The sequence below is a fragment of the Nycticebus coucang genome, chromosome 3, assembly GCF_027406575.1.
Source record: "Nycticebus coucang isolate mNycCou1 chromosome 3, mNycCou1.pri, whole genome shotgun sequence".
Taxonomy (NCBI): Eukaryota; Metazoa; Chordata; class Mammalia; order Primates; family Lorisidae; genus Nycticebus; species Nycticebus coucang.
Window position 1 is genome coordinate 30,603,450 of NC_069782.1, and position 24,087 is coordinate 30,627,536.

The following is a 24,087-nucleotide window of genomic DNA, read 5'->3' on the forward strand; positions in this document are numbered from 1 at the left end:
ACACGCTGGGTTTTGAGTACAGATGTAAGTATTAGTTTCCAAGAAACTTTCTCTTAATGATGATCATTCTTTTGTCTGCAACACTGAGGTCTCATCAGGGAACCTCCCACCATGGCTCCCATCCTGCTTTTGTTTTGTGTGGTTGCTCTGGAGCACAAGTTCCTGGGCATTTTGTTGGTGCACCTTTTTTTTGCCCCTTTCAATTGGTTACCTTCTACCCTGTAACTCATCCAAGTACTTTTCCACCCACTCATGCTAACATGGTGCATCCCCCCACCCCCACCTCTAGCGTGGCATTTCACTACTCAGAGAAAGCTTAATGCCATCCGCAAACTGGGAAATTCAGTTTAGAGAACTCGAGAAAATGTAAAATATAATTGATCTTAGCATATTTCCAGTAGAACCCAGCTCTTAACCCTTTTATATCTGTTTGAATAAAAACTACGGAAACTGTAACATAATTTTTAAAACAAAGTTCCATGTGAAGAAACTAAGCTTTGTACCTATTAAGTTGATTTGTTTTTAAAAATAATGGTAACACATTGAATACTTTCTAAGTATTTTATAATAATAACACCTTATTTTGAAGACTTATTGTGAATCAGGAACTGTGCTAGGTTTTTACATTAACTACAACATCCAGGGACTTAGTCATTAAAAACTTCATTTGGCTATTGAAGTGGTAGATTAGAAATCATGTGCAGTTCCTTACCCAGCCACACAAACCTGTTAGATGATTTGTAGCCATTGTCTAGATACTTAGTTAAAATTAGCATGACCTTAAGTTGAATTTTTAAAATCAATTTTTTTCTTTTTGACAATAACAATGCATATACCTTGTAAACATTCGAACAGCGTGGAAATGCATAATGTAATAAATGTGAGAATTCTATTTGACACATACAAAACTTTCAGATAGTAATTTATGTAAATGTTGAAATCAGATCAGCCTTGGCATTCAATTTGTTTTTGTAATTTACTGTGTTGTTTAGAAAAAAGAACATCTGGGGAGGCGGAGCAAGATGGCAGCCGAGTAACAGCTTCCTTGCATCTGGGCACCGTGAGTCTGGGGAGATAGGACTCCAGGCATCTCTGGCTGGTGGGATCTGCCTATCATCACCCCTGAGAGGATACAGGGAGTCAGCGAGAGACTTCTGGACCCCAAGAGGAGGACTAAAACAGTGGAAAACTGGCAAGTGGTCGCGTGTGTTCAATCCGTCTAAACCCACCCGCAACTGTAAGTTCAGTAGCAGCGAGACTGCAAACCAGAAAGGCCTTACCTGTGAACTGTTTTGGTGTCTTTGGACTTGGCAGTCAGCTCAACTGCCTTGGGGAGAGCCTGAGCGGGAGTGCGGAGAACTTTGGCCTTTGTCTAGGGCCCCAGACTGAGCCGCTGAGCCAGACAGAGCTAATAGTGTTTGGCTCTGGGTCACAGGCAGACATTGTGAGCGATCTGCCCCGGCAAGCTCTCCCCTCAGGGTCGCAGAGCTGGAATTGGGTGGGAGCTGGTAACCCAGCGACCAAGTAGCCTAAGGGCGGGGTCTGAGACGCCTTGCAGCCCTACCCCTCGGGGGCAGAGGGAGACCAGTTTTGACACACAGGGTAAGTGGATAGCCACTTCAGCAGTGATTCCAGCAACAAGCACTTCCCTGAGAAAGCTTCTGCTCAGTAAGCGAATAAGTTCAAAGTGCCTTTTAAGTGGGCTGAAGAGAGATTTAGGGTGTCTACCTGATGGGGTTTGAGAAACTAGCAGCCAACAGTCGTATCAGAACTGTGATTAACATCTCATACCCCAGAAGACCACGTGTTGCCCAGACAATATTCAATAACATATACATACTGCTTTGTTTTTGGTTGTGTGTTTGTTTTTTTTTTTTTTTTTGGTTTGGTTGTTTTTTTTGTTTATTTTGATGTTGTGGATTGTTGTTTTGTTTTTTAAGTTTAACCTTTTCCATACAGATCCTTTTTCTTTCTCAATTTTTCCAGTTTAATTATAATTTCCCATTGCTGCCTATTTCAATAATTAGAACTTCATTTTTGTTAGTGTTTCTACCGCTATTATTTGGTTTTTCCAGCCAATTTTATCCCGTAAAGTTTTCTGTTTGCTTGTTTTGGTTTGATTTACAGCATTTTTGTCTTTCCTCTCTACTTGGTGGAGGTGGGGTACCGTGTCTGATCAGGTTAGCAAAGAGCTGCTGACCTCAAGGGAACCACCAAACTGGGCACCCCCAGAAGGTGTTTTTTTTTTTTAAGGTTGTATCAAAGTACCCTACTGTACACCTATATTGCTCTGTCTCCCTCTTTCTGTGCCTCTCTTCTTTTTGTCAATATTCCTTTTACCCACCCCCTCTCCTTTCTCTATTTTTATTTTTGTTTCCTTATAACTCGGTCCTCCTTTCTTTCATCCCTTTTTTGCTCTTAAACCTTCTCACACTTCTGGTCCTGTAACCCTTAGTCCACAGGCACAAGAACTTAAAGAGCAGGAGGAAGTGAAAGGAAAATTAGGGCAAGGAAACAGATAAAAGAAATCACCCATGAGGAAGAATCAGCAGAAAACTCCAGGCAACATGAAGCACCAGTCCAGAACAATCCCGCCAAGGGACCATGAGGTAGCTACTGCAGAGGATTCCCCCTATACAGAAATGTTAGGAATGACAGAAAGGGAATTTAGAATACACATGTTGAAAACAATGAAATAAATGATGGAAACAATGAAGGAAACTGCCATAAAGTGGAAAATAACCAAAAGGAAATCCAAAAACAGAATCAAATAAGAGATGAACGATATGAAGAATATAAAAAGGATATAGCAGAGCTGAAGGAAATGAAACAGTCAATCAGGGAACTTAAAGATGCAATGGAAAGTATCAGCAACAGGTTAGACCATGCAGAAGAAAGAATTTCAGAGGTAGAAGACAAAGTTTTTGAGATAACTCAGATAGTAAAAGAGGCAGAAAAGAAGAGAGAGAAAGCAGAACATTCACTGTCAGAATTATGGGACTTTATGAAGCGTTCCAACATACGAGTTATAGGTATTCCAGAAGGGGAAGAAGAATGCCCCAGAGGAATGGAAGCCATACTAGAGAACATTATAAAAGAAAATTTCCCAAATATCACCAAAGATTCTGACACACTGCTTTCAGAGGGATATCGGACTCCGGGTCGCCTCAACTCTAACCGAGCTTCTCCAAAACACATTGGGATGAACCTGTCCAAAGTCAAGACAAAAGAAAAGATTCTGCAAGCTGTCAGGAGTAAGCGCCAGTTGACCTACAGGGGAAAATCCATCAGAGTGACCGCAGACTTCTCTAATGAAACTTTTCAAGCAAGAAGACAATGGTCATCTACCTTTAATCTACTTAAACAGAACAATTTCCAGCATAGAATTCTGTACCCTGCTAAGCTAAGCTTCAAAATTGATGGAGAAATCAAATCATGTATGGATATACAAACATTGAGGAAATCCACAACAATAAGACCAGCTCTACAGGAAATACTTCAACCTGTTCTGCACACTGACCACCACAATGGATCAGCAGCAAAGTAAAAACTCAGAAATTAAAGGACAGAACCTAACCTCCACACTGATGCAAAAGATAAAGCTAAGCAATGGACTATCACAAAATAAGACGAATAGAATACTACCACACTTATCAATTATCTCAATAAATGTTAATGGCTTGAATTCCCCACTGAAGAGACATAGATTGGTTGACTGGCTTAAAAAACACAAGCCATCTATTTGCTGTCTGCAAGAAACACACCTGGCTTCAAAAGACAAATTAAAGCTCCGAGTCAAGGGTTGGAAGACAATTTTTCAGGCAAATGGAATTCAGAAGAAAAGAGGAGTTGCAATCTTATTTTCAGATACATGTGGATTTAAAGCAACTAAAGTCAAAAAAGACAAAGATGGTCACTTTATATTGGTCAAGGGAAAACTACAACAAGAAGACATTTCAATTCTAAATATTTATGCACCCAATTTAAATGCTCCCAGATTTTTCAAATAGAACTTACTCAGTCTGAGCAATATGATATCTGATAATACCATAATAACAGGGGACCTTAACACTCCTCTTACAGAGCTGGACAGATCCTCTAAACAGAAATTAAACAAGGATATAAGAGACTTAAATGAGACCCTAGAACAACTGTGCTTGATAGACGCATATAGAACACTCCATCCCAAAGATATACATTCTTCTCATCACCCCATGGAACATTCTCCAAAATTGATCATATTCTGGGACACAAAACAAATATCAACAGAAACAAAAGAATTGAAATTTCACCTTGTATCTTCTCAGACCATAAGGCACTAAAGGTGAAACTCAACTCTAACAAAAATGCTCGACCCCAACCAAAGGCATGGAAACTAAACAATCTTCTGTTGTATAACAGATGGGTGAAGGAAGAAATAAAACAGGAAATCATTAACTTCCTTGAGCATAACAACAATGAAGACACAAGCTACCAAAATCTGTGGGATACTGCAAAAGCAGTTTTGAGAGGAAAATTCATTGCTTTAGATGCCTACATTCGAAAAACAGAAATAGAGCACATCAACAATCTCCAAGAGATCTTATGGAATTGGAAAAAGAAGAACAATCTAAGCCTAAACTCAGTAGAAGAAAAGAAATATCCAAAATCAAATCAGAGATCAAGGAAATTGAAAACAAAAGAATCATTCAGAAAATTAATGAAACAAGGAGTTGGTTTTTTGAAAAAATAAATAAAATAGATAAACCATTGGCCAGACTAACAAGGAATAGAAAAGTAAAATCTCTAGTAACCTCAATCAGAAATGATAAAGGGGAAATAACAACTGATCCCACAGAGATACAAGAGATCATCTCTGAATACTACCAGAAAATCTATGCCCAGAAATTTGACAATGTGAAAGAAATGGATCAATATTTGGAATCACACACTCTCCCTAGACTGAGCCAGGAAGAAACAGAGCTCCTGAAAAGACCAATTTCAAGCACTGAGATCAAAGAAACAATAAAAAATCTTCCAACCAAAAAATGCCCTGGTCCAGATGGCTTCACTCCAGAGTTCTATCGAACCTTCAAGGAAGAGCTTATTCCTGTACTGCAGAAATTATTCCAAAAAATTGAGGAAGAAGGAATCTTCCCCAACACATTCTATGAAGTAAACATTAGCCTGATACCAAAACCAGTAAAAGACCCAAACAAAAAGGAAAATTTCAGACCAATCTCACTCATGAACATAGACGCAAAAATTCTCAACAAAATCCTAGTCAATAGATTACAGCTTATCATCAAAAAAGTCATTCATCATGATCAAGTAGGCTTCATCCCAGGGATGCAAGGCTGGTTTAACATACGCAAGTCCATAAACGTTATCCACCATATTAACAGAGGCAAAAATAAAGATCACATGATCCTCTCAATAGAAGCAGAAAAAGCATTTGATAAAATCCAGCATCCTTTTCTAATTAGAACACTGAAGAGTATAGGCATAGGTGGCACATTTCTAAAACTGATTGAAGCTATCTATGACAAACCCACAGCCAATATTTTACTGAATGGAGTAAAACTGAAAGCTTTTCCTCTTAGAACTGAAACCAGACAAGGTTGTCCTCTGTCACCTTTACCATTCAACGTAGTGCTGGAAGTTCTAGCCAATACAATTAGGCAAGACAAGGAAATAAAGGGAATCCAAATGGGAGCAGAGGAGGTCGAACTCTCCCTTTTTGCTGACGACATGATCTTATACTTAGAGAACCCCAAAGACTCAACCACAAGACTCCTAGAAGTCATCAAAAAATACAGTAATGTTTCAGGATATAAAATCAATGTCCACAAGTCAGTAGCCTTTGTGTACACCAATAACAGTCAAGAAGAGAAGCTAATTAAGGACACAACTCCCTTCACCATAGTCTCAAAGAAAATGAAATACCTAGGAGTATACCTAACGAAGGAGGTGAAGGACCTCTATAAAGAAAACTATGAAATCCTCAGAAAGGAAATAGCAGAGGATATTAACAAATGGAAGAACATACCATGCTCATGGATGGGAAGAATCAACATTGTTAAAATGTCTATACTTCCCAAAGCAATCTACCTATTCAATGCCATTCCTATCAAAATACCAACATCGTACTTTCAAGATTTGGAAAAAATGATTCTGCGTTTTGTATGGAACCGGAAGAAACCCCGTATAGCTAAGGCAGTTCTCTGTAACAAAAATAAAGCTGGGGGCATCAGCATACCAGATTTTAGTTTGTACTACAAAGCCATAGTGCTCAAGACAGCATGGTACTGGCACAAAAACAGAGACATAGACACTTGGAATCGAATTGAAAACCAAGAAATGAAACTAACATTTTACAACCACCTAATCTTTGATAAACCAAACAAGAACATACCTTGGGGGAAAGACTCCCTATTCAATAAATGGTGTTGGGAGAACTGGATGTCTATATTTAAAAGACTGAAACTGGACCCACACCTTTCCCCACTCACAAAAATTGATTCAAGATGGATAAAGGACTTAAACTTAAGGCATGAAACAATAAAAATCCTCCAAGAAAGCATAGGAAAAACACTGGAAGATATTGGCCTGGGGAAAGACTTCATGAAGAAGACTGCCATGGCCATTGCAACAACAACAAAAATAAACAAATGGGACTTCATTAAACTGAAAAGCTTCTGTACAGCTAAGGAGACAATAACCAAAGCAAAGAGACAACCTATACAATGGGAAAGGATATTTGCATATTTTCAATCAGACAAAAGCTTGATAACTAGGATCTATAGAGAACTCAAATTAATCCACATGAATAAAGCCAACAATCCCTTATATCAATGGGCAAGAGACATGAATAGAACTTTCTCTAAAGATGACAGACGAATGGCTAACAAACACATGAAAAAATGTTCATCATCTCTATATATTAGAGAAATGCAAATCAAAACAACCCTGAGATATCATCTAACCCCAGTAGAATGGCCCACATCACAAAATCTCAAAACTGCAGATGCTGGCGTGGATGTGGAGAGAAGGGAACACTTTTACGCTGCTGGTGGGACTGCAAACTAGTACAACCTTTCTGGAAGGTAGTATGGAGAATCCTCAAAGCACTCAATCTAGACCTCCCATTTGATCCTGCAATCCCATTACTGGGCATCTACCCAGAAGGAAAGAAATCCTTTTATCATAAGGACACTTGTACTAGACTGTTTATTGCAGCTCAATTTACAATCGCCAAAATGTGGAAATAGCCTAAATGCCCACCAACCCAGGAATGGATTAACAAGCTGTGGTATATGTATACCATGGAATACTATTCAGCCATTAAAAAAAAAGGAGACTTTACATCCTTCGTATTAACCTGGATGGAAGTGGAAGACATTATTCTTAGTAAAGCATCACAAGAATGGAGAAGCATGAATCCTATGTACTCAATTTTGATATGAGGACAATTAATGACAATTATGGTTATGGGGGGGAAACAGAAAGAGGGAAGGAGGGAGGTGGGTGGGGCCTTGGTGTGTGTCACACTTTATGGGGGCAAGACATGATTGCAAGAGGGACTTTACCTAACAATTGCAATCGGTGTAACCTGGCTTATTGTACCCTCAATGAATCCCCAACAATAAAAAAAAAAAAATCCCTTCAATTTGAAAAAAAAAAAGAAAAGAAAAAAGAACATCTGGACTCAGTGATAAATAGGAAGGTACAACCTTGTGTTCTGTGTGTGTGTGTGTGCGTGTGTGTCTGTGGGTGCACACATATGCACTGGTGTGAGTTACAAAAAAAAATACAGCACACAGTTGAAATCATCTTAATCATTGACACATGTTTTCAAGTTCAAATATAGTCCTAGAGATGGTAAGAAAGATTGTATGTTAATGCCTGCATAAAAATGAACTAACCTGGAAGCAGAAGTCAATATGTTGGTGGTCTACAATGTTTTAAAATTTATTATATAACATACTTGACTGTGTCTTAACACTATTACAGTTAAAATATTAGATTGAAATCAAATGTCAAGAGACTTCTCAAAACACCTTTAAGAACTATGGTTCTTAAAATCCAGTTTAAAGGTCACTTCTCAAAACATGATATCCACAACTAAAACCCCTTTGTTTAAGAACTGTAATCCTTTCCAACTTGTGCTAACCTGTAGATCTTCATGTTCCACAGTTGGCAAGTATCAGAGAAATCAAATAACACACACACACACATACACACACTACTCTAAATAATCTTTGTTCAGTATATACCCTAAACATATGATATAGATCAAATATATTATAATTCTCAGGTCATAGAAAAATATGGGAAATTGCTATAGTAACGTCTCATGATGAACCATGACAACGGTAAGAATTATTATATGAAATAGACAATATGTATGAAAACAGAATATGGTTAAAGGTGGAATAAGTAGCATATAAATCATGCGACGAGTTTAGAGTTGGTGTTTAATATTTTAATTTTTGATAATGATACCCAAAATTCACTGAAATTGCATTTTTTCCCATAAACGCATTTTCTTAGTGGAATAAAATCCTCAATCAGGGATATTACCTCAATATTCTCATACACACAATAAAATTGGTTAATTTTGGCTATATTAAGGGAAGTCCAGTCATAGAAATTATAAACTTACATTCAATGGAAAATACATTTTTCTGCAAGTTTGTTTGTTTTATTCTTCCCGTATCTTGAATTCAAAGCTTTAAATAAGCCCTTGAACCGAGGATATAGGTAGTTTTGCCACATGATTAAGTAAGATCTGTTTTGTAAGCTCCATGTGCTGGTAATATAACAGGTATGCTAAAATATAAAAGGGAGATGGATTTTCTTTATATTTTAAAAACATTTGCTTCACAATAGTTAATTTAATTATCCCTTTTTAAATCCTGTTTTTTTTTTTTTTTGGTAAGACTTACTTAGACTTTTATTATTCATTTCTGTGACCCTACAGGATGAACTGCAAAGCTGAAAAACACCAGACACATAAGGAATTAATTTAACTTGGGGCCCAGGTACGAAGGAAGGAGGGAGGGGCTTGGTTCTGTGCCATATACAAAAGTGAGGGGCAGCATTTAGTTTTGCTTTTGCAGTATTTAATACGCCACCTCAAATAATGTTTTCAAATAATCATTATCCATGTGGCTCCTGACTTGCACTTTAAAGATGTTAATTTTTTTAAGCATTGGAAAACTTTTACATCATAATAAGTTTTTTGTTTGTTTGTTTTTAGCTTTACCAAGAAAATCAAATGGGGTATAGGAACTCTGAGGAACCTCTACTCTTTAAATGTGGTCTGTGAAATAAAAGATTTGGGGTGATACTCATAGTTCTATTTACATCACTGATTCCATATGTCACAAGGTTTAACATTAAATGAGGGAAATATAGATCTGGAATCCCTTATACCAAATTCTCAGGGTCAGATATGTTTCAGAATTCAGAAGTTTTCAGATTTTACATAGGTAGCACAGGAAGGAAGCTGTAGATCACATAATACTGACTGAATGTCTGTCTGGAGCAGCACCCAGTAATTAAACATAACAACATAGCAAAATGTATGAAGAGTCACTTTAGCAGGATAAAGAGCATAAATTACCTTATTTCCATCATGTTCGGGCAAGTTTGGCCACAAAATCTGTTTTTAAGATTTTCTAGATTTCAGATTTGAAGTTAAGAGATTTTTGGATCTTTGTTTCATTAAGGGGAACCAAAATCTTTTTTTGGTTCCCTTCAATGTAATAAAAAAGGAAAATATGTAGGGCCGTGCCTGTGGCTCAAGGAGTAGGGCACCGGCCCCATATACCAGAGGTGGTGGGTTCAAACCCAGCCCCAGCCAAAAAAAAAAAAAAAAAAACCAAACTAACAAAAGAAAATATATGTGTGTGTGTGTGTGTGTGTGTGTGTGTGTATTATTATGAACACACCTATTTCACTTCATGGGCCTTCAAGCCTCACCTACCCCACATAAACCTGTTTCAATTTCACTAAACTCCTTCCCATTCCAAAAACACCATAATCTTAATTTTGAACCTTTGTTCATACATATCTTTCTGTTTGTGATTTATTCCACTCCTCAGTAAAACTCATATTTAGCCAACAGGAAACAGTTCAAATGTTGTCTTGAGGGAAACTCTTGCCAGCTCCTCCCCCTCCCTGGTCTGTTACTGGTCTGCTCCATTTACCACCTTCTCTACACCACCAGTTTGTCCGTGTTATTTTAAATATTCTGACATATTTCCATCTCTTCTTAACCTTTTTCTGTGTCTTCTCCAGAGTATCTCAGATTCCCAAGCGCAGTTTTGGTATTCTATCAATGTACTTTAGTTGATAAAAACAAATACATTTTATGGACTCATAAGCAAATCTTTTGGGGGAGGGGTCAGTTCATAACGCACCATGAAGTCTCCATGAAACAGAGACATGTTTTCCTTCTTTAACACAGTTTATACAATAAGGCAGAATGTCATGTGATTGCAAACAATATCTTCTGTCATAATGAGAAGATTTACAGATCTTTCTCAACAACTGGGTTTTGAAAAGTCCTCTGACGCATGACAGAGGGTGATCCATGTTCTAGGAAATGCTAGCAATTAAGGATTACAATAATAGCCAACACTTGTGTTAAATAGATGACCTTGAACCTTGCACATAATTCTTGGAACATATGACAGCTTAAAAAACAGTGACAAAGAAGCCACCCAGGCGCTGATTTCAAAGCAGAGCTGAGCCTGATGTCTTTGCAGGGCACATTGAGGCCATATGTGTGCAGCAGAGGCATGTTTCTCTGGGCTGTTTCTTATTTTGAGAAGGGCGGGAAGGAGGATTCCCTGAGCTCCCATTCCATGCTGTCCCCTCTCTCCGCAGTCCGAGAGCAAGACCAAGCAGAACATAAGGGAACTGGAATCTGAACCTAATCCAGGTCCTGAAGGGACAAGCCTCTTGGTCACATTCCCTCACCAGAGGAGAAGCTGTGTCTACTCTAACTTTGGCTACACACAGCTGAGTAAAAAGCATTGTTACAGATGCGGCACGTTCTGGTCAGTCCAGCCTGGTTTTATTTGCAGTGATTGACTTCTTGTCTCTTGTTCCATGCTGACCATTCCAACCACTTCTTTTCTATCAATTTCTATTTTAGCATTCTCATTCATTTGAAGCAAGGTAAGATTATATTTTTTGCTGAAATTTATATTACTCATTATAAAATTTTCTACAACATCTTCCTCTTTTTGATGTTGTGGGGTGCTTGATGTCTCTCCATTTTTCTATACTTAACAATATTGGACTTTAGAAGGTAGGGAAGATAAACCTGTGGACTTTTACCTAATCTCTTGAATATTTGTTTATGATCTTTACATTTTTCTCAACTCAGCCTTCTCCTTTTAACTTCTAACATAGAAAGCGTCAACTATTGTAATAAACAACGATACCCAATTCAGATAACAATTATCTTTCTTTTTAAAATTTTACTTATTCATTTTTCTCTTAACATTTTTTGTATTAAATTATAACTGTGTATGTTAATGCATTTATGGGGTACAATGTGCTGACTTTATATGCAATTTGGAATGCTTACATCTTCATTCATCTGGTTGTAGAAGGAAACAAGAGATCTAGTTAAGAAGGGTAACTGTACCTACAACTCCTGGGAACAGTTATATTTCTTAACTGGATCTCTCATTTCCTTCCACAACCAGATGAATGAAGCCAAGTTGCTGCCAATATGTTTACTGTTTCACTCTTTCATTCTTGAGACCTAGTTTTGCTTCCAACTTTACAACAGTTGTCTCTACTGTTTCATTCCAACTAATAAGTTATTTTTTCTATCATCTTCTTTCCCTTCTTCAAAACTTTCTTCCCCCACTGAATTTCAAGGGCTATATTTTCATGTTTCTGCCCCCCAACTCCCTTACACTAGTTGTAAGACCTAGCATGATATTTCCTATATTGCATTCCCACATTTCAGAGACTACTAGTGCCTCTGGTTACTAAGTGGTGAAAATAAACACTATGAAAATAAAAATAAAACAAGAAAAACAGTCAGGTTTCGACAACACAAACTCAAGATTCTTTTACTGTGGAGACTTTAGTATGCTAATGTTTATCATGTATTATTTGTCAGAAGTTATGATATATGGTCTTTATCAAACATGTATGATTTAAAAATCTTTCCATGGAAAATTTTAGCAAAAACACTTACAATAGGCTTTCAAAACATCAGGAGGATGATGTAAGAGTGACTAGTGGAGCTTAAAAATTACCATGCCTACCACTGGGTCCTGAGTGATTCAGGCATCTTCCCATTTCTCAATTTCCTCATCTATTTTATTCTTATGCAATTTTTCCAATTTTATCTTTGGAATTAGATTTCATTTCATTGTTCAATAACCTATTAATTCATAATTTCTCATCTTTACTAAACTCATCTTTATAGCAGTTACAATGATCCTCAAAGTTCAGAATTTTTTTATATGACAGTATTCAGTGTTATTTTATATGACAGTATTTTCTTCTGAGCAGCTAATGGGATTAGTTTTAGATTAAAGTGTGTTTTAAAAATAATTTTGGGGGAGACAGCAGGGATGGAAATGGCGTTAAGAAAATGACAGCACCTTGGATGAAAGCTTAATTCTGAATTGCCAGACTGTTTCCATCATGTATCTTGTGTGGTCAGAAAGAAGAACTGGAACTCAAAGTGCCAGTTCTGGGGTTGTAGCTGCCATGTTCAAGGTGATTAGAAGTACATTTCATCATAAGGGCGGCACCTGTGTCTCAAGGAGTAGGGCGCCGGTCCCATATGCTGGAGGTGGTGGGTTCAAACCTAGCCCAGGCCAAAAACCAAAAAAAAAAAAAAAAAAAAAAAAGAAGTACATTTCATCAAGGTTGCAGATCACCAAGGTCACACTTGGAGCTAGACATGTGCTTTAAGAATGTTTCAACAGTTGAATTAAACCAAGCTCCCTCCTCCTAAAAGAAGGAAGGCAAAGCTGTAGTGAAAGTATTAGTTTCCAGGTAACATAAAAGTGTGACCTAATCAATAAAAAATTGCAAAGAATTCAGGTGCCATTTTGCCTTCTTTGATCAATATGATTTCTGGCATATTCATGGAGTACTTTCAAAGGTGAAGTTCCCTGATTCCCAAGGGAAAAGTTAGAAAGAAGTTCCAAACTCCACATTTATGAAACCAAGAGCTTAGACCCTAATGTCTGGCACTTAAGAACTAAGGGGGAGGGAGGGAAGGAAGGAGGAGGCAAGTATTCATTAATTTAAAATAAAACGTGTAAGCATTTCTACCTGATAAATGAAGTGATGGTTTATGTTTTGTGTTCTCTTTGCATGCGTTTAGTTTATAAACTTTCTACGTTGATTTTTAACTTGGGTCTTTCGATTCTCATTTTGCTTACTATTTACTTGCAAAATGAATACACTTTAAATTTAGTTTTAATATAGATGAGTTAGTCATTTAATCAATATTAAATATTAAAAACATACTTATCTATAATTAAAAATATAAGGTACAACACAGGAGAAAAATAGTTTTTCCCTATTAATCATGTAAAGATCTTCAATCACTGTGTTTTCTGCTGTGTGTTCTTTTAGAAAAATAAGATTTTTTTCTATAATTTTTTGAATATGGAACCACAATGTATGGCCTAGAATTTTGTCTGTTCAGCTTTCATGGTAGAGAATCTTACATTTCAGGAAAAGAAAACATCTTTCTCTTTGAAATCCTTATTTATTGTGATTTTGATATGAAAGATGTTCTAATAGCCTTGGGAGAAAGATTTTCACTGAAAAGCTGATTATACATGCAGATCTTCAAAAGTATGCTTTAAGTTCAGAAATTCATGGTTAAGGGATTAGGTCTTAGAGCATGCGATGATCAATTTTATGAGTCAAGTTGGATGGGCTATCGTACCCAGTTATTCAATTAAAACACTAATCCTGGTGTTGCTGTGTTGTTATTTTATAAATAATAACAATTGTATATGTGATAAACATATACAATCAGTTGACATTAAATTAAGGAGACTAATTTCTATAATTTGAGTGGGCCTAATCTAATTAGTTTAAATGTTTTGCAAGAGCTACAGTTTTCCTGTATCAAAAAAAAGAAAAAGAAAAAAAGAGAAGAAGAAAGGAGAGGAGAAGGGAAGGAAAGGGAAAGGAAGGGAAGAAATTCTACCTAGGAAAAACAGCTTTAGCTCCTGCCTAAAAGTTCTCAGATTGCCCTATAGATTTTGGTCTTATTTAGCTAGCCCCTATGATAAGCCAACCACTTATAATGAAAACACACACACACACTTTCACGCACTATATGTATGCATATGTGTGTTTGCAACAAGAAGGGTTTGTGTCTAATTGTGAATTCATACATTTCCTTTTTGTTGAGAAATAATTGCACAATATAATTTTGTGTGTGTGTGAGAGAGAGAGAAACTGGTTCTGTTTCTCTGGTGAAACCCCGGCTGAGACGGAGAGCACATAGCATTCACAATGTCCACCTCTGCCTCAAAGACCCTTTTCCAGCTCATCCTGAAGTCTGTGTTTCCTGCTGTGTGTTATAGAACAATGTATCCTGCTTATTTTCTTTATAAAACTCATGCCAGTTTGTAAATATTTAGAATTCAATGTTTCTACTTAATTGAAATAAACATTCTGAAGCCAAGCACCCTGAGTGTCTCCCTCATTAATTTACCCCCCGGATGTAATGCAATTCTCGGCTCACAGTAGGTACTCAGTTTGTTGAATGAATGCAAAATACATGGATTATCTTGTTGAATCTTTATAAGCCTCTGTAATGTGAAGTCTATTATCCCCATTTTAGAAGCCTCTATATTAAGTGATTTCTCTCAAATTGCACAACTGATGAGTGATAGATCTGGTATTTAAACACAAATTGTCCTATTTCCAAAGTCTATTCTATTTCCTTTACATGATGTTGGCTGATTTGGAATTTGGCCTCCTATTGAACTGAACAGCTACAGTGCGTCAGGCTTTCATTTAAGCACTGTGGAATACACAAAAAGGAGTCACACCCAGTGCCATCAGGAATATCTATAATTAGCTCTGTTACTCAACCACACGCACCCAGTAGATGAAGCAATTGCATGGGTGGTCCTCCTGCTTAAGAGATTGGGAAGGAGAACAATGCCATTCAGAGCCATTCAGATAGGCCTTGAGTTGTGGGACTACCACATGAATAAGATCAGTTTAAACCCGGGAGACAACATTGGCAAAAGTGCAAGCATTCGCAGGTTAGGAATGTTTGAAGAATGGACCAAAGTTGAGTCACTTTAGAGTGTGACATATGCAAACGATGAGGGGACAGATAGGAGGACATTGTATGAAACAAATTTAGAGTCTGGACTTAATCCTACATGTAGCTGTGGCAACCGTGCTGGGTCCTGTTCATGTTTATAACATACTGAAATGTAAAATGTCATTTAGAGATTGTTAGCAAAGTTGACCTTTGAAGGTGGAGAAATTTATGATTTCATGTGGAACACAAGGTAACTCTCATGGAGACCTTTTGGTATGTTAGTCCAGGCTTCCAAGAAACAAATGCGAAGATAGGATTAAATATGCAAAATATTATTAGGGAACCCAACTGTGAGAGAAAATGGAGAAGGAAATGGAAGAGGCTAAGATCTGAAGGCACATGGTACAGGTGTGACCCCTAGAGAAGGAGAGATGGAGGGGAGATTGAGTAACGGTGTCCTAAACTGCCCTATAACCTAAAGGATGTTCAATAAATCCATCAGAAACTTTTAAGTGAAGACTGATTAACAGAAGAGTTTTGAGCCTTCCAGGAGGACCTGCGCTCTCCTCCCTGTTGTAATCAGCAGTGCACCTACCATCAACTGTGGGAGGTTTAGCACAGAAATTGTTGGCCAATAGTGCTGATGTAGTTGAAGGTTGGACTCTTCCTACACAACTTAGGTAGCCTGTGCTCTTGCAGAATTAAAGCATTTTTCTTCACCCCTATTAAAACTTTAGATTTATAAGTCTCCTTGAAAATTATAATGTAACTCTTGGGAATGTTGGGTGACTTTCTGTGCAATTATTCCTCAACAAAAAGCCTGCAGATTTATTTTGCAATTAGACACAAAGTCCTCTAACTATGAAAACACGAGGGTGAGTTTCCATTTAATTTTGTATAGCTGAAGATACATCCCTTGGACTTTAAAAGGAAGACTCAAACTCATCCATAATGGCCTACTGGAGGGAAGAGAAGAGATTCAGATAACTAATGCTTACTGAGGGTCATGCTCTTACCAAATTAAATCTCTTAATATTAGTCATTATTTTTGTGCCCATTTTACCAATGTAGAAATTGAGGCTCAGTGAATCTCATACAAGCAAATTGCATCAAAGTCAGTAAAGGTGGCATCCTTCCCATCTCATGCTGCTCTTAGAGCCTTAGTGTGAAGGGTGTGAAGGTCATTCAAGGGAAAGGGAAGAAGGGAGAGATGAGTGGTTCACAGGACAGAGTTTCACATACATATTCTAGGTCAGTGCCGCCTTCTTTTAAATGGGAGGATAGTTTTGGAAGTTTGGGAACAGTACCCCTTGGGAATAAATAAAAACTGGGTGAGACATCATACAGGAGGTGATACAATGAAGAGGCTACCCCACACTGCCACTAACCCAGCCTGGAAGAGACAGACTGCCTCTTCCTTCTCTTGGATCAATGTAAATGTATTGATGAGCCCAAGCTTTCTTTCAGAGTTGCTACTCCACTGAATCTACCATTTCTGAAGTTCATTGATACATTATTCTTATACTGGTCCATATCAATACAACATGAACTTAACATTTGTCAATTATCCATTGGAGAAGTTCTCGCTGCTTGCTGTGTGCCATCTAGGGTGCCAGGAACTTGGACAGAACAACCTTCATTAAGGTCCCCACCTTAATGAAGCCTGCTCTGATGTGGCAACGTGGCAGCTTCCCTTTCTTAAACTAGTTATTTTATATTTTGCAATATGCATTTTGGGAGAATCGTAACAAACTTCCCTATTTATGGGCATTTTTGCTTCCCTTCTTATTCTTCTACACAAACACACACACACACATGAACGCCTAAAACTGATTCCCCAAACAGCTATCATATTTTCTCACTCTATTTGCCATAAAAACCACCTATGAGCTCCAGGTCTATGGTATGATGTCCCTGTAGCCACGGCCTGATGTTCTAGAATTACTTCTGTCCATACTTCCACCCACCTTACACTCCAGCCACACGGAGATGGTCCAGATTCTCTCATACTATCCCAAGGTTTGTATGTGCAATTCCCTTTATATAAAATGACCTGCTTTCCTTTTTTTCGACAAACTCCTATGGACTTGCAATGACCCAACTCAAATGTCCCTTGGTCAAAGAAGATTTCATCCTCTCTTCCAGAAAACTGGTCATGTTTCCTTTCATGATTCATCATTTACCCGTGTTCTGACAAACATTGCATTTTATTACAATAGTTTGCCTAATTACATGTCCCATTTTTGTTTTTAAGCTCCTCTAAGAGACCATATGTTCTTGTTTCTGAGTTTTTGGTCCCTAGCAAAGTTCCCAAACCTAGTAGGAAATGAAAAAAACAAAAATAGCTAGTTGAATTGATGTAATTTGAATGAAGACTATACTTGAGGTAAGTTGATTTGGATTGTGATGAGCATTATACCCCCTCAGAAATGTCATTTAATTTAACTAAATTAGGGTATCAAGTTCTCATGTTTTGATGACTAAACATGTAAGTAGAAATCTAATCTGAGTGGTCACCTTAAGAATTGTATATCAGTATTTCTCAACATTTGGTTAATTATGATTTGAGGCAAAGACTGGACATTTAAAAAATAAATTATGATGAATGATAAGTGCTTAACATTTTAACATTTCAAATGCTACATATTTGGGCAAAACTTACTGTGGAGATAAGTTACACTCTTTTAAAAAAGCCAAACATAGGCTACTCCTGGGGCTGTTTATTTTTACATGATATACAATGAAAACACTGTAATTAAGAACGTATAAACCCAGCCGTGCTGTGGATTTATCCAATTTCTTAAAGTTGGTTTTAGACGTTTTGAAGTCTGTGAAGACTATAGTCATTCTAACTAGGGTAAGGAGCTATCATGTGATTTTAATTTGCATTTCCCTGATAATTAGTGATATTAAGCATTTTTCATATGTTTATTGGCCATCTGTCTACCCTCTTTTGAAAAGCTTCTGTTCATGTCTTTTGCCCACTTTTTAATGTGGCTATTTTTTCCTAGCTGATTTTCTTGAGTTCTTTGTAGAGTCTGGTTACTATCCCTTTATTGGTTGTATGTTCTCCCATTTTTCAGGTTGTAAATTTGCTCTTTTGATTTTTCCTTTGCTGTGAAGAAGTTCTTAAACTTAATCAAGTCCCATTTATTTATTTTCATTGTTATAGTCATTGTTGCTGCTGTGATTGCTATTGGGGTCTCCTTCACAAATTCTTTGTGTAGGCTGATATCCAGAAGAGTTTTTCCAATATTTTCTTCCAGAATTATTATGGTTTCATGCCCCAATTAGAATGGCTTTTATTAAGAAGTCCAAAAGCAATAGAGACTAACATAGATACAGAGAGAAAGGAATGCTTATACACTGTTCCTTGGACTGCAAATTAAACCTCTATGAAAAACAATATGGAGATTTCCCAAAGAACTAAAAGGAGATATACCATTTGATCCAACAACCCCACTACTGTGTATTTATCCAAAGAAAAAGGAGTCATTTTATCAAAAAGACACCTATATTTTCATCTTTATTGCAGCACAATTAACAATTGTGGAATCAACCCAAGTGCCCCTCAGTTCATGAATGGTTTAATAAAATATGATATATGTATGCCATGGAGTACTACTCAGCTATGAAGAAGGATGAAGTCAGGCCTTTTGCAATGATTTGGATGGAAAGGAAGACCATTATCCTAAGAGAAGTATCTAAAGAATGGAAAAACAAACACCACGTACACTTGCTATTAAACTGGGACTAACTGGTGAGTACCCAGTTGTGCAGAAGGAAGTAAAACTCAATGAAAATCAAGCAGAGGGGAGGGAGGAGGGCAGAAAGTATGAAAACCGACCTAATGGCTACAATCATCATCATCTGGGTGAAGGGCACCCTTATAACCCTGACTCAAGCATAACAAAATCAATACACATAACTAAAAACATTTGTACCCCCACAATATTATGAAATAAAAAAGGAAAAAAATGACTATAGTCTGCTTTTCCAAGAATGAATTGAGACTGGGCAGTTCATTACATGAGAGTTATAGATTGGTAGGCACAAGGAAGCAAGGGTTTTGGTATAAGTATTGGTGAACACTTATGATGAAAAGTGTTAAATAAGTTGTTTTTATTGGTTTATCTTCCAGAAGCAATTATTTCTTAGTCCATGTTGCTGTTTTGTTGTTGTTTGTTTGTTTTTGCCTGGCCCCAGCACAGTTTAGCACAAAATTGGGGAAATACGTTGGTTTCAGTTTTCTCTCCAGATGTCTCAGGGCTGAATTGTAGCAATGATCATTATTATTTTTTATCATCATGATCTTACAGGTGAGATAGCTGAGACTTCACAAAGTTAGGTAATCTGCCCATAGTCATCCACTCCAAATATCATTGCCAGCTTATCGCCCCTTAGCTATTTGCTAGGTGACAATCCATTGTCTTGGTAGGAGAACTATTCGGCTAACTCAATATTTGAGCAAGCTATTTGCCCAAATTAGTTTGTACAAATTTTATTAAAGACTCAAATTATTTATTGGTTATATTCTTATCTTCCTAAAGGACAATTTTCCTGAAATAAACATGTAAGTCATGTTGACACAGGTGAGCTCAGTTCTCAGTCCTAATAATTAAGATATGGGGATGTGGGTGATTTCAGTTCCTAAATCACACAGAGTGATGGATTATACTTGGGTTGATTCTCATTCCCAGGGTTATTTCTTTCTTAAGGCCTCTTTTGTTACATTAATCTTCTAATCGTGTGAATTGTCTGCAGATTAAAAAAGTAAACATTAGGAAAAACAGTGTTACTTAGGCTAATAAATTGACTAATTATTTTTACCTTTACCTGAAACATTCAGATAGAATTATTTTATTTTATTTTATTTTATTTTTTTTTGTGCTTTTTGGCCAGGGCTGGGTTTGAACCTGCCACCTCCGGCATATGGGACCGGTGCCCTACTCCTTGAGCCACAGGCGCCACCCTCACATAGAATTGTTAATTTGTAGCAACTTTCTTAATATCTCTACCCTATAAAAGGTGTTTAGTCACTTATTCCCCAAAAGTTTACCATCTTATAACATGGTTCTGATGGGAGTAAACCGCTTTCTAAAGCCAAAGTCCAGTGGTCTTTCCATTTAGAGATACAGCATCGGTATTTATCCTCCATATCTGAAGGGTATTGACTCAAGGACCTCCACAAATACCAAACTCCACGAATGCTCAAGTCCCTTACATAAAATGACATGATGTTTGCTTAACACTTACACACATTCTCCCATACACTTTATCGATTACTTATAATACCTAATACAATGTAAATGCTATGTTAGTAGTTGTTGTACTATTATTGCTTTTTATTTTTATTATGTTCTATTATTGTGTTATTCTTTATTTTATTTTTAAAAATATTTTCAATCTACAGCTGATTAAATCTGTGGAGGCAGAGCCCTTGAACACCTAGGGCCAGTTGTACATATGTATGTTTAATTTTCTATCTCTTCATTGTAAAATTAATGGAGGATGATCTCTTTTTTCATGTTGCAGCTGATCCACTTAAGAGTTTTACTTATAAGTACTAAAAAAAATTTAAAATTCTTAATTATAGAGAGAGGGGGACAAGATGGCGGACTGAAGCCAGCTTTCAACAAAGGCTCCGGTCCAGAAGGAGAGTTAAGGGACAGGAATTTAGTAAGTATCCTGGTGGACTTGAGCCTCACCAAGAGAGAAGGCTGAAGAACGCACATCAACACCGCTGAGGCAAGCTGTGATCACAAGGACGCAAACAAAAGGTACAAAATCCACCACCAAGCGGACGGGAGTCCCCCTCCCCCATGAGACCGGCTCAAGAGCCCCAAAATTGAACAAGCGGGCAGAAATTAAAGGCCCTCCCACTACACTCCACGGGAGAGACCTTCTAAAAACTAGACCTACCTCCCCTACTGGGGTGCCATGGCGTTCTCCTGCCGGACATAGGGCTGAATAAAACTTTGGGAATCCTTTGCCGGCAACCCTGAATCCCCGGCGCTCCCCTCCCGCCCACTGAGGTCTGGAGGCCTGTCCCCCAGGACTTCGGATCCTTGGGTGATTTCTCAAGGGGAGTGGACAGTCCCCGAGTTGCGACTGGTCAGCATTGACTCTGAGGCGCGTGAGTGAGGAGAGGGCACCGGGCTAAGGGGGAGTCACGCCTCGCGGCACTTCCCTGCGGTGCAGTGCACCAACCCTCCCCGGGCACAAGACTGAATAAGACTCTAGCCTCCCCGCTGAGAGCTGAGAGCCCCTGCTCTCACTCGGGGTCTGAGGGACTATCCCCCAGGAGTTCGAATCCTTGGGTGATTTCTCAAGGGGAGTGGACAGTCCCCGAGTTGCGACTGGTCAGCATTGACTCTGAGGCGCGCCGAGTGAGGAGAGGGCACCGGGCTGAGGGGGAGTCACGCCTCGCGGCACTTCCCTGCGGTGCAGTGCAGCAACCCTCCCCGGGCATATGGGGCCCAAGACTGAATCAGACTCTGGCCTCCCCGCTGAGAGCTGAGAACCCCTACTCTCACTCGGGGTCTGAGGGCCTATCCCCCAGGAGTTCGGCTCCTTGGGTGATTTCTCAAGGGGAGTGCACAGTGCCTGAGCTGCGTCAGGTCAGCGCTGACTCTGGGATACGTGAGCAAGGAGAGGGCACTCTGCTGAGGGGAAATCAAGCCTTGGCGGCACTTCCCTGCGGTGCAGTGCAGGAGCCCTCCCCGGACCGTAGTATTGCATAAAACTGAAGGAAACTCTAGCTTCCCCCCCCACTCCCAATCGGGGTCTGGGGGCCCATCCCCCAAGAGTTCTGATTCTTGGGGGATCTCTTAAGGGGTGTGGACCCAGCACAAACTGCGGCCGCTCAGTGCTGACTCTGGGGCGCGGGACAGAGGAGAAAAGGGTCGCCTGAGTGCCCACACCAGAGCAGCAGTTCCCTGGAGGTAGATCAACAGCCGTTTTTTCTTTAACGGCAGAACGCTCACTTCTGGATATTCTGAGGCCACACCCCCTGTGTCCCTGGGCAACCAGAGGAGGCCACCGGGTGACGAGGCTCACAAACCCGGGAAGCTTCCAGGGCGGGGCGACCCAGAGAGGTGTTCAGACGCAATTCTCCAGCAGCAAAGACGTTTGAACTCAAAACAGCCCGTCTTCTGTAGGCGATGACAGGAACAGAGACAGAACCTCACAAAGTTGTCTGTTCTGTTCTGTTCTGTTAGCAGCATCCATCAGGGACGGAGCTAAGCCTGAGTGAACACCTCCTTCCCATCACCTGCATCAAACACTCAAAGATGTCAGGCCCCATCTCCTCCTGCTAGATAGCGGCAGTCTGCGGGGGCCTGGCAGACTTCCTTGCGATTCAGGCAGGTGCAAACCCCTGGAGTGTCTGTTCACTGCAGGAAACTGGGTTAGCCATCTGCAGAGATACCAGTGACTGGGTCCGACGGAGGGGCAAAGTGGGGAAGGAGACGTCAACCTTCCCAGACTGCTCTGTTTGCTGGGTGGCTCCTCCTGACTCCACGCTGCACTGGGGTGAACTGTGTCAGAGGAGTAACCAGGCCCCTGTGATCCAGTTCCCAGAGACCTCTTGAACCCTTCCACCCGAGACAAGTGCCGATTGAGACAGTTGATTCGGACCTTTTGAACTGGGCTAATAGACTGAGGACTTTTCAGGCGGTGCCCTGGGTGTGCGATTGTAGGAAGGTTTGATTCTCCTTTTCCAACTGGGGCCAGAGGTGGGCAGGCGGGGTGACTTAATTGCTGATTTTTCCACACAGCTGAGACTTCAAGCCAGAGTAGAAGTTGCAATAGGATCGAACAGAAACCAGCTGAAAACAAGACAGAACCACTTTGCTCCACCACACCAGACAGGGCCCCAGTTTCTCAGGCCACAACACAGTACGGGCCCTCGATAAAACCCCAGGGGAAAAACCAAAGGGAGTAAACCATGGGGCGGAATCAGCGGAAAAACTCCGGTAACATGAATAACCAGAATAGATCAACCCCCCCAAGAAAAGATACGGCAGATGTGATTGAAGATCCCATTCATAAACAACTGGCTGAGATGTCAGAAGTCGAATTCAGAATTTGGTTTGCAGACAAGATCAATAAAATGGAATTAGGAATTCGAGGAGAAATTCAAAAATTGTCTCAAGAATTTAACGAATTTAAAGACAAAACCACCAAAGACTTAGACACACTGAAACAAGAACTTACAGCCCTCAAAGATATGAAAAATACAGTAGAATCCCTCAGTAACAGAATGGAGCAAGCAGAAGAAAGGATTTCTGACATTGAAGATAAAGTCTTTGAACGCTCCCAATCTCTCAAAGAGGAAGAGAAATGGAGAGCAAAAACGGATCACTCACTGAGAGAACTCTCAGATAATTCGAAAAAAAAACAACGTAAGGGTTATAGGAATTCCGGAGAACGATGAAGTGGCTGCCAAGGGCACAGAGGCCCTTCTACATGAACTTATGAAAGAAAATTTTCCAGACATGCCCAGAGAATCTGAAATTCAGATAGCAGACAGCTTCAGAACCCCAACACGATTCAACCCCAATAAGCCATCTCCCAGACATATCATAATTAGCTTCACTAAAGTTAACATGAAAGAGAAGATTCTCAAAGCAACCCGGCGAAAGAAAACTATAACGTACAAAGGTAAGAATATTAGAATAACTGCAGATCTCTCTGCTGAAACTTTTCAAGCAAGAAGAGGCTGGTCATCAACTTTTAATCTCCTAAAGCAAAAAAACTTTCAACCCAGGATCTTGTATCCAGCTAAATTGAGTTTCATCTATGATGGAGAAATT